The sequence below is a fragment of the Mesoplodon bidens genome (genome assembly GCF_964165515.1).
Source record: "Mesoplodon bidens genome assembly, chromosome: 9".
Lineage (NCBI taxonomy): Eukaryota > Metazoa > Chordata > Mammalia > Artiodactyla > Ziphiidae > Mesoplodon > Mesoplodon bidens.
In genome coordinates, this window is record NC_138166.1 from 40864724 (window position 1) to 40884907 (window position 20184).

Genomic DNA, 20184 nt, shown 5'->3' on the forward strand with positions numbered 1-20184 from the left:
ATTTATTGAGGGGACCAAGAGGCTTTTCCGTGAGGCTCCCTGGTATTCTCAATTAGCTAAAAGGAAATCTTAGGTTCTGGAAGAAAGCATGATGACTGGAGGGGCAAGAAAAAGACATGAGTCTAGCTTAGTGAATGTCAAAGCCTGGAGTATTTTTTAAATGTAACTCTGGAACCCAGTACCGCCTCAGCAATACTGTAGTTCAGTGGATAAACTTACCAACTGACAGTGCCTTTCTTCAAAAATATTAAATAAACTGAAATAGAAATATCTTCTTTTAGAAGAGTGTTGACTTTATTTGAATTTACTTATCAAGCTGTTTTCCCATTTCTGAATCCAACTTTAACAACCAATAGCTGACTTGGAGAGAGGTTCCTGTATTTAGAAAACTAGTTTCCTATAACATATTCCTAGAAAAATATTACATATCGTTCTCCACCTTGGTTAGGGGCTGTCAGGGCTGAGCCTGCTTGGAGCAAGATTGTATGTAACTAGGCACACGTACAAGAAAGTTAGTGTGATAAATCTATCTGTGCTTCCTCATAGATCAGCTTTATTTCTTTTGGCTATCTTAACGGAGGTTCAACACAACAGTAAGACTAGTTTATTAATCATTTGCCTTGTAAAATTATGTCAAGTTATCTGATTTCCTGCTTTGAAAATGTCAAACTTTTCTTCCAAAACGCAGCCAATTTGCAATTACCTAGAAGGGGTTATGGCATTTGGGCTCGGCTTTCTGCAAGGCAAGCTAGGGCAGACTCACAAGATTCCAGGAAACCCTCCTTTGACACTGCACCTCTCACTCCCTGTTGACAATCTGTAGGAATCCTCCGGCAGAAGAAGTCAGAAGCCTTTATTCTTCCCAATGTGAAATTTAATGAGTGTGCTATACCATATATAATTATATAATTTAAACATTTATATTTATTTAACTTAAATAATGGTACAGCACAAGTTCACGTTTGCTCCAGCTTCTGCGAAGGATGACAAGTATGGAAATAATATTTCAGTGCTGTGGACTCTCTCAAAAAAGCACCTTGCTTTCTTCCAGAAGCGAAACTGAATTTTGCCTGGAGTCAGCTGTCTTTCAGACTTCCTTTCCTGAACAAACAAGAAGTGCAAAGCTGTATTTTAGAAGCACTGAGTCCAGATCAAAGATATTATGAATTTTGTCACTCTCAAACACTGGGCTCAGAGACCTGTTTACTAATGTCACATACATCAGTGTTGCTGACAAGAAGCCATTCTGCAGGAATGAGGATGAGGATCCTTTGTGCAGGGGGTGCTTTTCATTTTCCAGACTGTACTCACCTCTGGAGCCTCAACCAAATACTCAGACAGTTTAAGAATTCTACTGGCCTTTGCTCGCAAGTTAGCTCTCTGTTCTGCTATGAAGAGAGATTAGAATTTTCCATTTTCCTATCAGTATATCAGACTTGCACGTAAAACATTTTTTAATTCCATCAACAACCTCCATTCCTTCAACGAATGCCCCATCTTTTGAGCCGGTATTATGCGACGGACTCTCGTACCACTGTTAGAAATTCGAAGATAACCAAGATTAGTTCAGTTCTGAAAAACATACTGAGCACATACAACATGCCAGATGTTGGGGATGTATAGCCTATAGCAAGGGAAGATGAGGAGTCCCACCGTGGGGGATCATATTCTAGCTGGGGATGCAGGTTAGGAAAGCAGTGGTTCAAAGAGTGCTGTGATTTAAGCAGACACAAAGTAGTGGGGGTTTGCATAGAAGACAGTAGAGGAGCTCAAAGTCATCTCCTGATCAGTGTGTGTCTTTGAAGGAATAAATAAGAGGAGAGGTCTGCCACGCAAGTCAAGGAGGTAAGCCATTTCCAGGCTGGAGGAATGCACACATAAATGCAAGGAATAGCTTGTGTCTCTTCCATGTAGCTGCAGCCCCAACTTCCAGCAGGCAGGGAGGGGAGGAATGGGAAGAGGTGCCCCTGGAGAAGAGGGCAGAAGCCATAAAGGGCTCCTGTTCACATGAAGTCCCAGGGAGACCATGGAAGAATGTTGAACAGGTCACTAAAATTGTCCCTTTTGAATGTGAGATGCTTGTAATCGCGTGGAAAATAGACTGGAGCAGGTGAGAGTCAGCCTCACTCCGATCTATTTCATGTGGAAAATAGACTGGAGTGAGGTGAGGTGAGGCAAGACCATCACAGCGATCCCTAAGGAGGCAGGGCTGCTCTCAGCACCACACACAGCACAAGGTCTCACTTCAGAGCACAGCCTCGCACTGCTTCTTCTCTGCCACTTCTCATAAGGCCAGCTGAAAGCCAGTACAGTTACAGAAAATTATCTAATAGAAAATCCAGAGAAGCACATAGCTAGATGTCCTAAGTCCTATCCTTGAATTAAGGTACATTAGAAAGCCATTAGCTGAACACTCTGCAGAAAAATCTGAGATTGATTATAACAACAACAAAATGTCCATTAGCTATTGAATTTCTCTTGGAGACCTGGTTAAAATGCTGCATGTGTCTTCTAAGATCCTATGTTAGGTGTAATACTTTTTTAGGATTTAAAAATGAGGAAAAAATGTTCAAAAGGTTGAGTTTCACTTTTTATTTGAACATTTATTTATGAAACTTAATTTTGCTCTGGTTGTTGTACAGCTCAGACCAACTTTTCCCCTCTAATAATTACAAGTATAATACTAATTTCACCTTCAAAAGACAGGTGCAGCTTTTTTGTATATATTTTAACTACTTTTTAAATATATGTGACTCTTTCTCTAAATTAATTCATGTCCATTTTGAAAGTAGCTAGTGTATAAATATGAAATCAATTATATCATCCTCACATTGATAATTCCTATAGAATTTTCTTTTAAGGTCCTAAACATGACACCCTAAGTAATATAGCAGAACAACCCAAAAGGGTAACGAGCTTCAAGAGCAACCAGACTACTATTTTAAATGCTTTTCCTTAACGTACTTCCCAAGATGAAAGGTTATGTCTGAAGCCTCAATGGTTAGCATCAGGGCACGATAACATTTCTAATTTACTTCAAAGAGAACTTCTGTGGAAATCTGTTTCCATGATCGTGTTTTGAAATAACTACTCAAATAGAGAAATTAAATTCATTTTTATCCACCTCCAAAGTATCTTAAAAGTTACAGCTACTCTATAGATGTGCTTTCCTGAAGAGAATTTACTGCACACCAATATATGAGAATAAAATGTGCTTATCCCATCTAGTATCTCCACCAGAAAGCTATTACCGTGCACTTTAAGTTATTTTTAATCCAACCACGTGAAGTTTTTGTAGACACGATTCTGAATGATCCCAAGTTCAAGGACAATCCTGGAAAGTACTGGTTCAACATCAACATTTTGATAAATTTTATGTCATTTAACTTTGGTTAAGAGAATTCAGTATCAACAGCTTATGAGTAGGTTTACCGTGTGTTTGTCTCTTACTATAATAGCTCACAAGACCAGAAGTAATGTTGTGTAACCAGTCAGTGTCAGAGGCCCCTCACTTCTCACATTGTGTAGACCACCTCCCACGCAGGTGGACATCTACCCTGAATGTAGGGGGCGAATATTAGTTGTGTACCCTCATACTGCCTTTTCTTAGTAAAAAGTCAAAAGTCTTGCTCATCCTATTTATAATTTTATCACCAGCTAAAGGATACTTCTGGTACACTGGAGATGGTTTAGTTCTTCTCCAACTATTTTAACTTAAAATGTATCAGTCCCTACCTCCTGACTGTTATTTCTTTCTTGGAATGAATCTGGTGCCCCAGGGCCTGGAGTTAGGTATGCCTGAGAGGGTGCTAACACATTTATAGTCTCACACTTACTGAGCCAATTCCCCCTTCAAAGGTCCTGGTTTTCCTTCTGCCCTTGTCTTTCCTCAACAAGTTAATATAAAGAAGTTTTAGAGGGCTTCCCTGGTGGCGCAGTGGTTGAGAGTCCGCCTGCCGATGCAGGGGACACGGGTTCGTGCCCCGGTCCGGGAAGATCCCACATGCCACGGAGCGGCTGGGCCTGTGAGCCATGGCCGCTGAGCCTGCGCGTCCGGAGCCTGTGCTCTGCAATGGGAGAGGCCACAACAGTGAGAGGCCCGCATACCGCAAAAAAAAAAAGAAGTTTTAGGAAGCTATGGAAGATTTGAAAGAAAGAGGGAAAACGTTCAAAGAGAAAAAAGGAAGTAGGGAAGACTTCTTTTACCCAATATTAGGTTTCCTGAAAAAGTCAACTCTCCAGCCTCCTTCTCCCAGTGTGAGAAGTCACTCCTGCTTTTATGTCACACCTCCCCCCCCACACACACTTTCCCAGCCAGTTCCCACACAGATCATGGCGAGCTGCTATCTGGGGCTCCATCTACGTGCATTAGGAGCATCTCTGTTTCTGAGCCCCTACACCCACTTTCCTCTAGTCCAGTGAAGGTTTTCTGGCTCATCTCTGCTCACCCGAAGTGGACTAGAGTAGGCTCTGCTCCCTGACCTTGTGTTGAGTAGCCCTATCACCACAACTACATTCTTCTGCTCTCCTGGCCAGTTTCTTCAGCCAAGACTCAATTTTATTTAACAATACATATTAAAAAGTGCACTACAACACATTTACAAATTTAACCCCACTGTCATCAAGGTAAAATTAAAATATCCACTGCACTGTATGTAGCCTTCTCTAACTCCTCGGTCCCTCCTGTGCTCGGATAATGACGTGGCTGAGTCATGACCTGGTCCTGTCCTGAATAGCTCTTCTTCCTCTTTTGTTAGCCAGTTCTGTTTGTTGCTGAGCCCCTTCTGCATTACATTTTGATCTACATTTCATACAACCCCAATGACCATTTATTTTTTGTCATAGAAAATTAGCTGATTTGTAATTGCTCAGTATTCCGATTGTTCAGAGATTGAAAAGTGCTTCTATAGATCGACCATTTCAGCTCTTATATTACCAAATACACCATTTATTATTTTGAAAATAGTGGCATTATGGTTTTCCAAATACACAAAATAGTTCTCCTTCAACTCCCTCTGGGAGAGGTCCAAAGAGTTTTATAAATGCTTCGTTAGGGGAAAGAAGGAGGGAATCATGCTTTTCTGATGCTACCTGGTTGAGTTTCATCTAATACACAGAAATCATTTTAACTATCAATAGAAAAAATATTTCCAACAGAAGCATTAGTGGTAGAAATTAAAGATTTCTTACTCTTGCTCCCCTGACATCTTGCCTCGTTTACCTTATGTAAATGTTGCTTAAGCATTTAAAATGTAATTAACTGTACCATTCAAAAATGTAGCAAAATTCCATATATAGCAAAGGAGGAAATGCTGATCCTAATGAGAACAAAGAAAACATAATGTAACTACCACTATCAGCAGGAATTGTTGATAAAGGCATGAAAACCATTTAAAGCCCATCAAGAGATGAGCGTTTCAGTGGGAAGGGTTGAGAAGTAGGCAATAAGGAATTGCTCCTATGGTACAGAAATACTTTTCTGCAACTTACAAAATGGTCAGGAAACATAAAAACACAAGGGTCTCTGTGAAACAGTGTTTAAAACAACACACATGAATTTCATAAGGATTAAATTCACTGAAGGATTAAGAAATAGACTGTAAGTGAAACATGGAATGGCACTTTTATTCTAATTCAGTATTCTTTAATAAGGGTATTAGATTATATTAAACTGAATATTATATAACACAAGGTCTAAGTTAAATTAAGCCATAGAAAAAGTGATAAATGATTGTGAAGTGAAACCATTTATGAAGTATTAAAAGGATGTAGTTGGTATTTGCATCTAGCTGGTACCTGAATCTAGCTTTAAAAATTTTTTAAATTGTAAGGGACACATATGAGGTTCCTGGGACCGTGAGAGCCAGTTATGAAACGAACCCTTAGAGTCAGATGCACAATTTCTTCCAATTGTCAATTTCAGTGTCCAGAAAACCCTTACTGGTTCAACATGAAGTCTTTCTTGCACATGATTTCCAGCTAATGGTTAACTAAAAGAATTTCATATTTTTGGACAACTTGTTCTACTTGAGAAGTAAAGGCATGTCAGATCATAATCAAATTGCAAGAAAATTTAGCAGAACCATGAAACCCTGCAGGTAATACTCAAGGCCACTGAATTCCAGCTCTTCCCCAGATACGGGTCCAAAAGGATGGCTTCTTCCCACAGGAACATGAAGATCGACCAACCTGAAGTCTGCCTCACAAAGTTCAAGCAGGTGAAGGACCCTGATAGGTTCACATGTGTCCACATGTGTCCTATTATTTAATGCACATAACACCCCACTAAGGAGAGTTTTACAATTTGTCCCACATTTATAGCCAAGAAAACTGAGCCTTGGATAAGTTTAACTCACAAAGAATGAAAGTGAAAGAAAAAAAAAAGAAGTCTCCAAATGAAAATCTTGTGTACTTTCCAATATGCTACCTAGAATTTCAGTGCCCTACAGTCCCTAATTTAGAGATAATCTAAGATTGCAGAACTCTGGGGAGGCTGTGTATGAAATCACTCGTTAGGAAGAATTTGAAATAATTCATCATGTACAAGTAAGTAATAGGAAAAGTTACATGTTGAGTCATTTTATGTGTCACAGGGCCAGATGTGCTTTGAATATGTCAACTGCAATATTTCATCTGTATTTTCTTCTTCTTAGTTTTCCTCACATACTTATTAAACTGGTTGATCAAAGGTATACATAGCAACATAAACCTGTTAATTTAAGTTTAGTATCACAGTAACAAAATATCATTCATTGGCAGTTTGGGGATTTCTTGTTATCTTTCGTGTTTTGAAAGATGGCCGACGTGTTTTGCCTCACTTAGCTTTCCCTAAACTAAGGACAATACGGTTCTTAGCACAAGCCTCAATCTTGTACAAACAGAGACCTGCAATAAGAACCAGAGTAGAAGAAAATGTGTAACAAGTGGCTTTCCCTTCATATGTTCTACAAAGTCTCCTAAGACCTCATTGATGAGGCAAAAGAATTTTCCTGATGAGGCAAAAGAATTTTCCACTAGTCAAAGAAAATAACCAAGCTACTAGTGAGAGAGTGAAGAAATTGTTTCAAAATTTCAAGTCAGATGTCTGGGATATATTCATCTGAAAAAAAAAATTAAGGGGAGTTGAATATAGATGCCTATGTGGAAAGAAAATCATTCATGCCATGCAGCATGCTGGACACGGTATATAAAAAAGAAATGAGGCAGCTCGTCCTGGGGAAATTCTTTATGGAAAAAATTTTGAACTATTATAACTATAGTACAAATTGATATGTGAACAATTAACAATATTGGGGAAAGTGGAACAGTTAAAAAAATGCCTATGGATATGGGAAAAATCTTCACAACTGAAAACATGTTACACAGGGTATGATAGAATATGCCACACCAAGAAGAGAGATAAAAGAGGAAACAGCAAATGCAAAGGTACCAAGTTGAAAGGCCAGGATATCATCAGGCAATGATAGTTTAAGTGAGCATGAGGAAGGGAATAGGAGATGAAGGTGAGGAAAAGTTGAGACAGTTCACCCCTGTGAAGTCATTATCCAAATCCCAGGAATCGTCTTCAACAGGTCTTGACAGCCCCGAAGACACACAAAAATAGATCCTCATCTTATCATCAGACAACCTAACCCAAAAAATTTAAGGCGGGATCCCGGAACCTGCATTCAATCTGCCCACAGGGTGAATTTGATGCTGGGTAAATGCAGGACATGCTTTGAGAAATACCATCTTAAAGCTTCAAGGTGAAAAGCTTTGTAAGTCCCATGGGTGGTATGGATTGGCTCAGGGAATCCCGAGAATAGGAAAAGTTACCAACACTAGTGGAAAACAGATTCTCCTTTCATTACTAATCTACAAGGAACAAGCTCAAGGGCTTTGGAGATTTTCTTACTGTAAGTTGGAGTGGCAAAGATTCATCGACTAGGTTTAGAACAGTAAATCTTAAGTTTGAGTGTACATAAGAACTGCCCAGAAGACATGTATACAAGTGCAGGTGGCTGATGACTCACTCCCAGGGTTCCTGATTCAATACGGTTGGGTAAGGCCAAAGACTCTGCATTTTTAATAAAAAGTTACTTATTAGCGATTCTGATATCAGTGATCCTCCGAAGGATGTGACTGATTTTCTGAAGACACAGGGAAACATGGCTCCAATGGGATCCTCATAAGCATTTTTGTAGCACTAATGTTTTACAAACTGATTAGACATCTAGTCTGATTTATAGCAGGTCCAGCCTATTCTAGGCCTTCAATAGCTATTAACATTTAGAATGTACAGGTTAATGTACAGGTAACAGATTAACTTATCTATTATCTGATTATCCGTTACCCTCATACAACGATCACTTCATATACAAATGCTTTGCTTCTTCAACATTACAATTTTCTGTTAAACGAGTCATTCTTTTTGTGTTTTTGTTTTGCTTTGGCCACACCATGCGGCATGTGGGATCTTAGCTCCCTGACCAAGGATCAAACCCTTGTCCCCTGCACTGGGAGCTTGGAGTGTTAACCACTGGACTTCCGGGGAAGTCCCAAGAATCATTTTTCTTGATCACTGTCCTATAAGATTTTCAGGCAATTAGTGGGGGAAACCTTTTCTTTTATCCAAGTTGCTTCTTAGTGAGCCATGATGTCTAGCCCCTTTGAGATTTGTTTCATTTAGGTGAATAGGTATCTATTAGGCAACACAAGCCAGTATTTAAGCTAATTCCCCATCAGAAACTATAAGAAATTCCAAGTACACTTCAATAACTCAATCGTACACAAATTTACAATATAATTAACTTACTGTCTGCTCTACCATAGAAAGATTTAAGGTTTGATTTCCCACTAGTAAAAACTTGAGTTTACCATTGTTTTAGATCAGAAGCCAGTTTCAGAGTATACTTTACTGGAAAATGTGTAATTTATTACCTCAAAAAATTGTGTAATTTATTAAGTCAACAAATTATGGAATAAGAGACCAGAGTGGGAACCTAAGCTGTGTACCCTCTGCTAATGTGGGTGTATGACTAGGCATGATGGCTGCCGGGCAAGGAGAAGAGTTCTTGCCAGAAGGTCCCACTTATCTCATGGATGAGTTTAGCTGTAACTGGGACCCCAGTAAGTACCACAAAGGCAGTCATCATGTCTGTCTTGTTCACTACTCTATCCCTAGCATCTAACATTGAGCCTGACACATATTAAGTATTTAACAAGGTATTTGTTGGGTCAAATCCTGCTCCAACAACTGAGAAACAATGAACAACATTTGGTCTCCAATACAGTGTACCTGATGAAGGAGCTCCTTTTCTGTGAGGGAGTCCAAATACAGAGTTATCAAAAGACATGGCTCAGAGAACAGAATGAGGCAAGATATTCATGATCATGGGTATTTCCTGCTCTGAAGCCTGAGGAAACAAATGTTACTTATACTAGATTTCACTAGAAACCATGTATATCAATTATGATTCTAAATTTTTTTTAATTTACCATCTTAACCATTTTTTTAAAATTTTATTTATTGATTTATTTTTGGCTGTGTTGGGTCTTCGTTTCTGTACGAGGGCTTTCTCTAGCTGCGGTGAGCAGGGGCCACTCTTCATCGCGGTGTGCGGGCCTCTCACTGTCGCGGCCTCTCTTGTTGCGGAGCACAAGCTCCAGATGCGCAGGCTCAGTAGTTGTGGCTCACGGGCCTAGTTGCTCCGTGGCATGTGGGATCTTCCCAGACCAAGGCTCGAACCCGTGTCCCCTGCATTGGCAGGCAGATTCCCAACCACTGCGCCACCAGGGAAGCCCCCTAAATTTTTTTTTAAACTTTGCTTCTAAATGTGATTTTTCACTAAAGCCATATTTTTTTCCTCCACTCATCTTTAAAATAGTACATTTTAGACTTACTTAGAAACAGTTCTTATGCTGCAACAAGAATGTGGTAGTAGTAACTTTTGCAGTTAACCTTTCTTGGGAGCTCCAAGTATCTTTCCATGCCACGGCAGTATATTCATTAGTCTACACCAAACAGTTGTAACCATTTGTAAGGCCTCATGAAGCAAAATGACCTAGGTCATTATTTCCACCAATGCTCCAAAAACTTAACATTGATGAACATTTATCAAGTTAAAAAAATTAATTCAGTATACCTGTAAGACAGACTATCAGAGGGAATTCCCTGGCAGTCCAGTGGTTAGGGCTACATGCTTCCACTGCAGGGGTCACAGGTTAGATCCCTGGTCAGGGAACTAAGATCCCATATGCTGTGAGGTGTGGCCAAAAAGTAAATAATTAAACAAATAATTTTTAAAAATCAGACATTTTTATGAGGTGTTTGTCAGTGTCTAGGAAATGAAAGTTATGTATCATTCCTACTTAATTGGCCTGGTATTCTAAACTTATTCTCTTCCTTAAAACTGAGAGAATTTAAAAACTTTCTTGGTTTGATTCAGAACATGGAACTATACTGAGTTCTTTAAAGGCCTTTTGATAGTTGCAAAGGGGGCAGTTGCCCAAGACCTAGTATCTTAAAAATTAGAAACTCCAGAGCAGACATTCTCTCTTCCCTACCGAGTGACTTTCTCAAGATCACCCCTGCTCCTCATAATATATCAGGGAAAGCAATTAATTCAAAATTGTCCCATAGTAGATGAGAGTGTAAAATGGTGATAGGCATAGAAGTATCTTTTCTGTGTTGCTTTTGCCTCTTTTCCTCTCTTCCTCACATACAGGAAAGAAAAATGAATAGGTTTAGGTAATAAAATTTTCTGTTTGGATCTGCTTTAGGTATAGAAAAGGCTGTACAACCCTAATTGAGATCAGCATCATGAGGAGATAAAGGTTTTTATAAAGGAATTCATTTGCCAGGACACTGTTTTATCCTGCATGGCTTTAATAATTTAGGCCAACATGTGATTTCACTTACAAATACTGACATAAGTTTTTTGATTAAAAAAGGGGCTTAATGAGTCATTGTATCATCACAAGTTGATGCTCTGAATATTTCAAACTAGAAAATGAGAAATTACACAATTCAAACTTTAATCTTTTGAAAGAGAAAATGCAGTAAGATGAATAAAGATTTTGCTCTTTCAGTCAGATCTGTGACTCACCTAAAAAGACACAGAATGAAAATGACACATGATCCCCATTTGTCTGGTACAATTCAATTAACTTACTATATTCCTAAGGATTTTTACATATTGCTTCATTCTGGGTTCAAAAAACCTAGTGAGCCAGAACAGAATATTATGCTGCCCCCACGACATGGAGTAAGTGAAAATAAGCAAGTTACAGCTTATTAGAAGCAAATCTCAGATTACTATCATTTCATCATTTAAAGAAATGTATTACTCCCTAACACCATACACAAAAACAAGCTCAAAATGGATTAAAGACCTAAATGTAAGGCCAGACACTATCAAACTCTTAGAGGAAAACATAGGCAGAACACTCTATGACATAAATCACAGCAAGATCCTTTTTGACCCACCTCCTAGAGAAATGGAAATAAAGACAAAAATAAACACATGGGACCTAATGAAACTTAAAAGCTTTTGCACAGCAAAGGAAACCATAAACAAGACCAAAAGACAATCCTCAGAATGGGAGAAAATATTTGCAAATGAAGCAACTGACAAAGGATTAATCTCCAAAATTTATAAGCAGCTCATGCAGCTCAATAACAAAAAAACAAACAACCCAATCCAAAAATGGGCAGAAGACCTAAATAGACATTTCTCCACAGAAGATATACAGATTGCCAACAAACACATGAAAGGATGCTCAACATCTTTACTCATTAGAGAAATGCAAATCAAAACTACAATGAGATATCATCTCACACCAGTCAGAATGGCCATCATCAAAAAATCTACAAACAATAAATGCTGGAGAGGGTGTGGAGAAAAGGGAACACTCTTGCACTGCTGGTGGGAATGTGAATTGGTACAGCCACTATGGAGAACGGCATGGAGGTTCCTTAAAAAACTACAAATAGAACTACCATATGACCCAGCAATCCCACTACTGGGCATATACCCTGAGAAAACCATAATTCAAAAAGAGTCAGGTACCAAAATGTTCATAGCAGCCCTATTTACAATAGCCCGGAGATGGAAACAACCTAAGTGTCCATCATCGGATGAATGGATAAAGAAGATGTGGCACATGTATACAATGGAATATTACTCAGCCATAAAAAGAAATGAAATTGAGCTATTTGTAATGAGGTGGATGGACCTAGAGTCTGTCATACAGAGTGAAATAAGTCAGAAAGAGAAAGACAAATACTGTATGCTGACACATATATATGGAATTTAAGAAAAAAAATGTCATGAAGAACATAGGGGTAAGACAGGAATAAAGACACAGACCTACTAGAGAATGGACTTGAGGATATGGGGAGGGGGAAGGGTAAGCTGTGACAAAGCGAAAGAGCGGCATGGACATATATACACTACCAAACGTAAGGTAGATAGATAGTGGGAAGCAGCCGCATAGCACAGGGAGATCAGCTCGGTGCTTTGTGACCACCTGGAAGGGTGGGATAGGGAGGGTGGGAGGGAGACGCAAAAGGGAGGGGATATGGGAACAGATGTATATGTATAACTGATTAAATTTGTTATAAAGCAAAAAAAAAAAAAAAAAAGAAATGTATTAACAACTTGCTATATTTACAACATTGGGTTAGACCCATTGTAAGAATCAAAGAGATAAGCAATCCTGGCCTTCAATAAAACCTCAATAACGTCCAGTTCACTTTGTTTCCTCTCAACAATGCCCCGCTCCTCCACAAGTGAAGTACTGATAGCTACAAATGTGAAGGGCCCAAACAACTCTATCAAAACTTGTTCTTAAGTCATTCACTTTTTAATAAAGTAGTAATACTTCAAATTCCATTTCTATATAACTTTTTTAAGTCAGAAAAATCTAAACACCATGCGAAATAAAAATAGAATTCTTGAACACGTTTTACATGCAAAACATACTGGAACAAATATTCATTGAGATGATTACTGAGATTGGATCTTAAAAGATGTGAACCATATAATCAAGTGGCCTATCAAAAAGATTAGCAGCCAGTAATTCGCCACAGAAAATTCACATTCGATTCAAAGACGAGAGTTAGTAAATCACTAAGTAATATCATTTGGAAAACTGAAATTGTCCTTTGGTTCAATTTAATGTACTAGGAAATGGCACTGTATGACATCTCATTCTTGTAAACAATTTCATTTAGAAATCCTTGTAATTTCCTTCACAAATCCTACATTGGAACTATAGTCTTAAAAAGCCATTTGAGTAACCACGTAATATTCAAGCTTTCGAGAAATTACAGCATGTTTCTTAAGAAGTCTGCTGGGTTTCCTAATTTAATCATGATCAAAAGATTCCCAGGGGGTAAGCTTATTTTTAAGAGTAAGTCTCAAAAGTAAATTAACTTTTTCCTCTGTAATGTTCATTAAGTAAATTGTATCTCACTGCCAATTACCATGTTCTTCAAACAAGGAAAAAGTCCATCCTCACTCATAGAGAGCACAGAATTCTCTTCCATATTCCAAGAGATTTAAGAATATACTGGAGTGGAAACAAAATACCATCACAAGGGAGAGGAACAGGAGCCAAGTTGTGTTTTGAAAAAACCCAAGTTTAAAAAACACAACGTCTGCAACTTAATACATGGCATTCAAACTGGGGAGGGGGATTCATGACTGTACACTCGTTTATGTACAAAAAGTACACAATCGCCCAGGAAAGTGAGGCAATATTCTTGTCATTAGGGAAGCCTAAAGAGAATTCCTTTCTGTACATCTGGTTGGCCACTAGACTCCCAAGAACAGAGACTTTGTCAGCACGTTCTTTTATTTATAGTAAATATCCTGATATTTAGGTACTTGCAGAGGAGCTGTAAGTTCCAGAGAAGTCATGACTTAGTTCTCTTCATCTGAAACTTCTAATTCAAACGTATATATCTAAAGATTATTTCCCCCTTGATAATGAGTGCAGTAATAATGCACTATTCACAAATTCATAGAGGTCACTTAAATGTTGGTGGATTCTTTAATTCTATTAATGATAAAGTAGCAGTTACCTAGTTCCTGTGGCCAGGTAGGTAACTCCTTATTATTCATGTTGGGAAAGAAAAAAAAAAAATTAATTCCAAGACATTAACATCTGACATCCAGGATGGCATGTAAGCTGCCCCTCACTTGCCTACTCCACCTGATATGCAGTGGTTGCTCAGAGACCCATGCTGAGAAGAATCTGGGGCTGCATCAAGGGAGAGCCATCATGAGTGCCCTAGATGCATAGCGACTTTGTCTATGCAGGCGAAAAGCAGCAGGTACATGAAGAACCAGTCTTAAATGATATAGATTTATTGCTTACATCAGTCAAACTCAGTGAAAAAAAAAAAACACAACAACTTTGTCATATTTTTGGTGTATTTTTGAAGTTAGTAGCACTAAAAGAAGTACTTTTCCATAAGCTGTCAACCTGCAATTTGAATATGGTAAAGAAAGAGAGAATGCTAGGGTTGCTAATACCAAAAATACAGAAGTGAAAAAATAGAAATAAACCAAATAATAATAAACCATTTAAGCATAAAAAACCAATGATGTAGTACTATAAAAAGATCACTTGTTTCCCCAACTATTTAATAATGTTTAGATTGCTACCAAAAAATAAAGTATCTGTTCTGGAATTTACTTTTATTAACTGGAAGTTATTGAACATGCTTCATTTAAAAGTTTTTAGATGCTTCAAATATGTGAAATGATGTAAATCCTTACATTTTAACAAATTTAAGTAATCATGCTATGCACAAATATGTCTGAGTTCACTGTCAATTTTATTTGCCTTTAAGTTCTTCTAGATAAAATAGCCCTATGGCATTATAACTGCAACATAAATAACCTATAAAATTAGCTATAAACACCATTTAAGTTAATAATTAGAAATCTGCACATACAATTTTGGACTTTTTTTATTAAAAAGTACAATGAAAAATGTAAATATACCTGAATAAAATGTAAATGCAGAAAACTTGTCTTCATTTCATTTAAAGCTGCAACATGACAGAAAAGTTACCTTCTCTTTGTAGCTTTGAAGCTGTACATGGCTAAAATAGTCTTATTGTAAACAAATATATTTTGTGGGCAAGATAGAGGGTCACGAGCATTCATTTCTTTTACTGACAAGTTCCAGTACAGGCAAATTCTGGCTGTAGGTGTCATTAGTGTGTAGAAACATATAGGAATAGAAGACATAAATGAGAAAACCCAGAAACAGAATAAAATAAAAAGGTTTGGAGTGTCTATGTACCTTGGTTATGAGATAGTATTGTCAATAGCAGTGTTTATTACATGCATGTTATGTTTGAGGCATAGTGCTAAGTATTTCTAGGCATTATTTCATTTATTTCTCAGACAATAAGCTAAGTATTAAGTTCATTTTTTAGAAACAGCTTTGAAATATAATTCACATATGATACAATCCACTCAAAGTGCAATCTAATGGTTTTCAGTATAGTGATAGTTATGAACAACCATCACCACAGTGATTTTAGACCATTTTTATCACCTCAAAAGGGAGGGCACACTACTACTATTACCATGACTTTGTCAAAGAATTCACTGTATGCATTTTGCCTAAAATTCTACTGGTGGCCTTTAGAATTCACCAGCAGGAATTACTCCAAAAAATTTAATTTAAAAAAATTATCTTGCTGGCAGGGGAGAAAAGAGTACAACAGACCAACCAATTGTGCAAAATGCAAATACTGATGTACCTTCAAATTGCTCCAGAATAGAAATACTGTGTTCTCGTTAGATGCATGACTTCCAAAGTCAGGACCAAAACAAAGAATGAGAATATAGTTAGAAGGGAAATGAGGATGTGTCACTACAGAAATGCTGAGTCAATTCACTTATTCAACGGCATCAAAGACAAATTGAACAAACATTTGTTGGGCATATTCTGTGTACTTTATCAGCCTTGTTACTAAGAAACAAATATTAAATGCATTAATGTATTAGAGAGTACACTATGTACTAGAGAGTACACTATAATTGAGCCTTTGCAATGGAATAGGTACAGCTCAAAAATAATCATATAAGTTCCCCTTAAAGTAAATTGTAACTTGACAACTATAATTGGACAAAGATTCAAAATCAGAAACGACAGTTGTAATTTGTGATAGATTCAAAATCAGAAATGAAAGAGGAGGCATTACCACCAACACTGCAAAAATCCATAGGATCATAAGCAACAACTATGAACTATTGTATGCCAATGTATCAGGTAGCCTAGAAGAAGTGGATTAATTTTTAGAAACATACAGCCTACCGAGATTGAGTGAAAAACAGCAAATCTGAGTAGACTAGCAACTGATCCAGGAAAATGATAAGATTATCAAAAAAAATCTCCCAACCAAGAAAAGCCCAAGATGGCTTCACAAGCAAATTCTACCAAACAGTTAAAGAATTATTGCCAATCTTTCTCAAACTCTTCAAAAAAAATTAAAGAGGATGGAATACTCCCAAATGCATCCTATGAGGCCAGCATAACCCTGATACAAAAATCAGATAAGGACACTACAAGAAAAGCAAACTACAGACCAATGTCCCTAACGAACAGATGCAAAATTTCTTCAAGTATTATCAAAACATTTAATTGGCAAGTTGCTTAATTAGCAAACATTATAAGGATTATACATCATGACCAAGTGGGATTTATCCCTGGGATTCAAAGGTAGTTTATATATGCAAATCAATAAATGTGATGAAACATGATATTATTGATAAAAATTATAATCTTCTCAATAGGTACAGAAAAAGCATTTAGCAAAATATAACATCCGTTCGTAATTAAAACTCTCAACATATTGGCTAACATTATACTCAATGGTAAGAAATCAGAAGTTTTTCTTCTAAGATCAGAAAAAGACAAGGGTGCCCACCCTCACCACTCTTTCAACATAGTACTGAAAGTACTAGGTAGATCAATTAAGCAAGACAAGAAAATACAGGCATCCAAACGAAAAAGTAGTAAAAGTGTAGTTATTTGCAGATAATATGATCTTATATATAGAAAATCCAAACAATTCAACCAAAAAACTTTTGTAATAATTAAAGAATTCAGTGGAGTTTCAGGTTATAAAAATCAACATAAAGAAGTCAGGTGCATTTCTATACACTAACAATGAAATATCTGAAAGAAACAAAGAACATTATCTCATTTACAATAGCATCAAAAAGAGTAAAAATTTTAGAATAAATCTAACGAAGTCAAAGACCTGTACAATAAAAACTAAAAGACCTTCATGAAAGACAGTGAAGATACACAAATGGAAAGATATCCCATGTTCATGGATCAGAAGAATATTGTTGAACTGTACATACTACCCGAAGCCATCTTAAGATTCAATGCAATTTCTATCAAAATTCCGATGGTATTTTTTGATAGAAATAGAGCAAACAATTCTAAAATGTGTATGGAACCACAAAGGACCCTGAATAGACAAAGCAATCTTGAGAAGAACAGCAAAGCCAGATGCATCACACTTCCTGATTTCTAGCTACACTACAAAGCTATCAGAATTCAAACTGTATAGCACTTGCATAAAAACAGACATAGATCCAAAGGAGCAGAATAGAGAGCCAGAAAGAAACACACACATATATGGTCAACTAGAATTTGACAAGGGATCCACGAACACTCAATGGTGAAAGAATAATTGCTTCAACAACATGGCATTGTAAAAACTGGATAACTACATGCAGAAAAATGAAATTGGACCCCCATCTCACACCACTCACAAAAATTAAGTATATTAAAGACTTACAATAAACCTAACACCATAAAACTCCTAGAAAACATAAAAGAAGCTCCTTGACATTGGACTGGGCAATGATTTTTTTTGGATACAACACCCAAAGCACAAGCAACAAAAGCAGAAAACAAGTGGGATAACAATAAACTAAAAAGCTTCTGCACAGCAAAGGGAACCATCAACAAAATAAAAAGGTAACCTACCAGATGGTAGAAAATATTTGCAGGTCATTTATCTGATAAATATTAAGGGGTTAATATTCAAAATATATAGATAAATTACAAAACTCAACAACAAAAAAAGTCTGTTAAAAATGGGCAAAGGGGGCTTCCCTGGTGGCACAGTGCTTGAGAGTCCGCCTGCCGATGCAGGGGACATGGGTTCGTGCCCCGGTCCGGGAAGATCCCACATGCCGCGGAGCGGCTGGGCCCGTGAGCCATGGCCGCTGGGCCTGCGCGTCTGGAGCCTGTGCTCCGCAACGGGAGAGGCCACAACGGTGAGAGGCCTGCGTACAGCAAAAAAAAAAAAAAGGGCAAAGGATCTGAATAGACATTTTTCCAAATAAGACATCCAAATGGCCAACAGGTACATAAAAAGATGCTCAACATCACTAATCAAGAAAATTCAAATCAAAACCACAATGACACACCACCTCACACCTGTTAGAATGGCTAGCATCAAGAAGACAAGAACTAGCAAGTGTGGAGATAAGGGAACCCTAGTACACTGTTGGTGGGAAAGTAGATTGGTTCCGTCACTGTGGGAAACAATATGGAGGGTCCTCAAAATTAAAAATATAACTACCTTATGATCCAGCAATTCCACTTCTCGGTATATGTCCTAAGGAAATGAAATCATTATCTCAAAGAGATATATACTCCCATGCTTACCACAGCATTACTCACAATAGCCAAGAAATAGAAACAACCTAAGTGTCCATCAATGAATGGATAAAGAAGTTGTGTATATGGATAAAGTTATTGTATATGGATGCCATGGAATATTATTCAGCCATGAGAAAGAAGGGAATCCTGCCATTTGTGACAACATGGATAGACCTTGTGAACATTATGCTAAGTGACACAAGTCAGAAAGATAAAGGTGAAAACTGTATGATACCACTTGTATGTGAACTCTTATAAAAACAACCTTGTAAAACCAGTAGAATGATAATTACCAGGGGCTGGGAGGTAGGAGAGGTGGGGAGATATTGTTTAAGGGTACAAAACTGGAACCAGTAGATAAGTCCTAAAGATCTAACGCACAGCACAGTGATTATAGACAATGATGCATTATAAATTTCAAAGGTGCTAAGAGACTATATCTTAATTGTTCCCACTACAAAAAAGAAATGATAATCATGTGACAGGATAGAAGTGTTAGCTAACACTACAGAGGTAATCATATTTCAATATATAAATGTCAAATCAACACACTGTATATCTTAAACTTACACTATGTTATACAACTATATTTCAATTAAAATTTTGATTTCATAACTATTACCTATATTACCATGAATATCAGACGTGAGCATAAAGAAATGAAGCAGCACATGAATATCAGTGCTCCAAGACATTTTAAAATCTACTCATCATCATCCCTTTTTTTATGTTACTCTAAATTTTAACTTTATTCCAGTACACATTACAGCATGATCTAAGATCCTAGCCCACTCATATATATTAATAACCACACTTCTCTCTTGGATTCCATACTTATGATTCAAGACATTAGCCATACAATGACTAAATATGGGTAAACATCTAATGTCCAAGCACCTCTTGCACTAAAGAAGATCTTCTATTTAGTAACATTTATCACATAAGTAACATTTATCACATACATACAAACCTGTGCCTCTAGAAACAGGTAAAGTCAATTTTTTCTAATGATTTTCCTTCATGCTGTTTATTTCTTGGCATATTCATCATCTGAATTAATGGCTCCTAAAGCTAAGGTAAGGACTAATATTCTTTTCAAAGGCTACAGATGCTGCCCCTTATTTTACTCTGGAACTTAATGTCAATAACATTAACACGTCATCACCCTTTAAGAAAGGTCAGAGTGGGACTTGGGGGAAAAAAACACACACATTCTAAATCTTTGAGATGAAACCAAACATTAGCATATTCTTAGAAATTTTACACAAAAATAAAAATAACCAAAAGCCAGGAAAAATCATAAACTAGAGACACTATTTTTTTTTTTAAACCAAGAAGAGGAAACAAGAAGTGACCTTTGCTCAGTGGTGCCAGCTGGATAGAATGTCCTCCTACAGGCCCCCTTTCCTTCTTCCCTGTATCTCTCCTGAAGTTTCTTTTGCTTATGCTTCCTACAGGTCCCCATGTCCACCAACAATTTAAAAAGCAGAA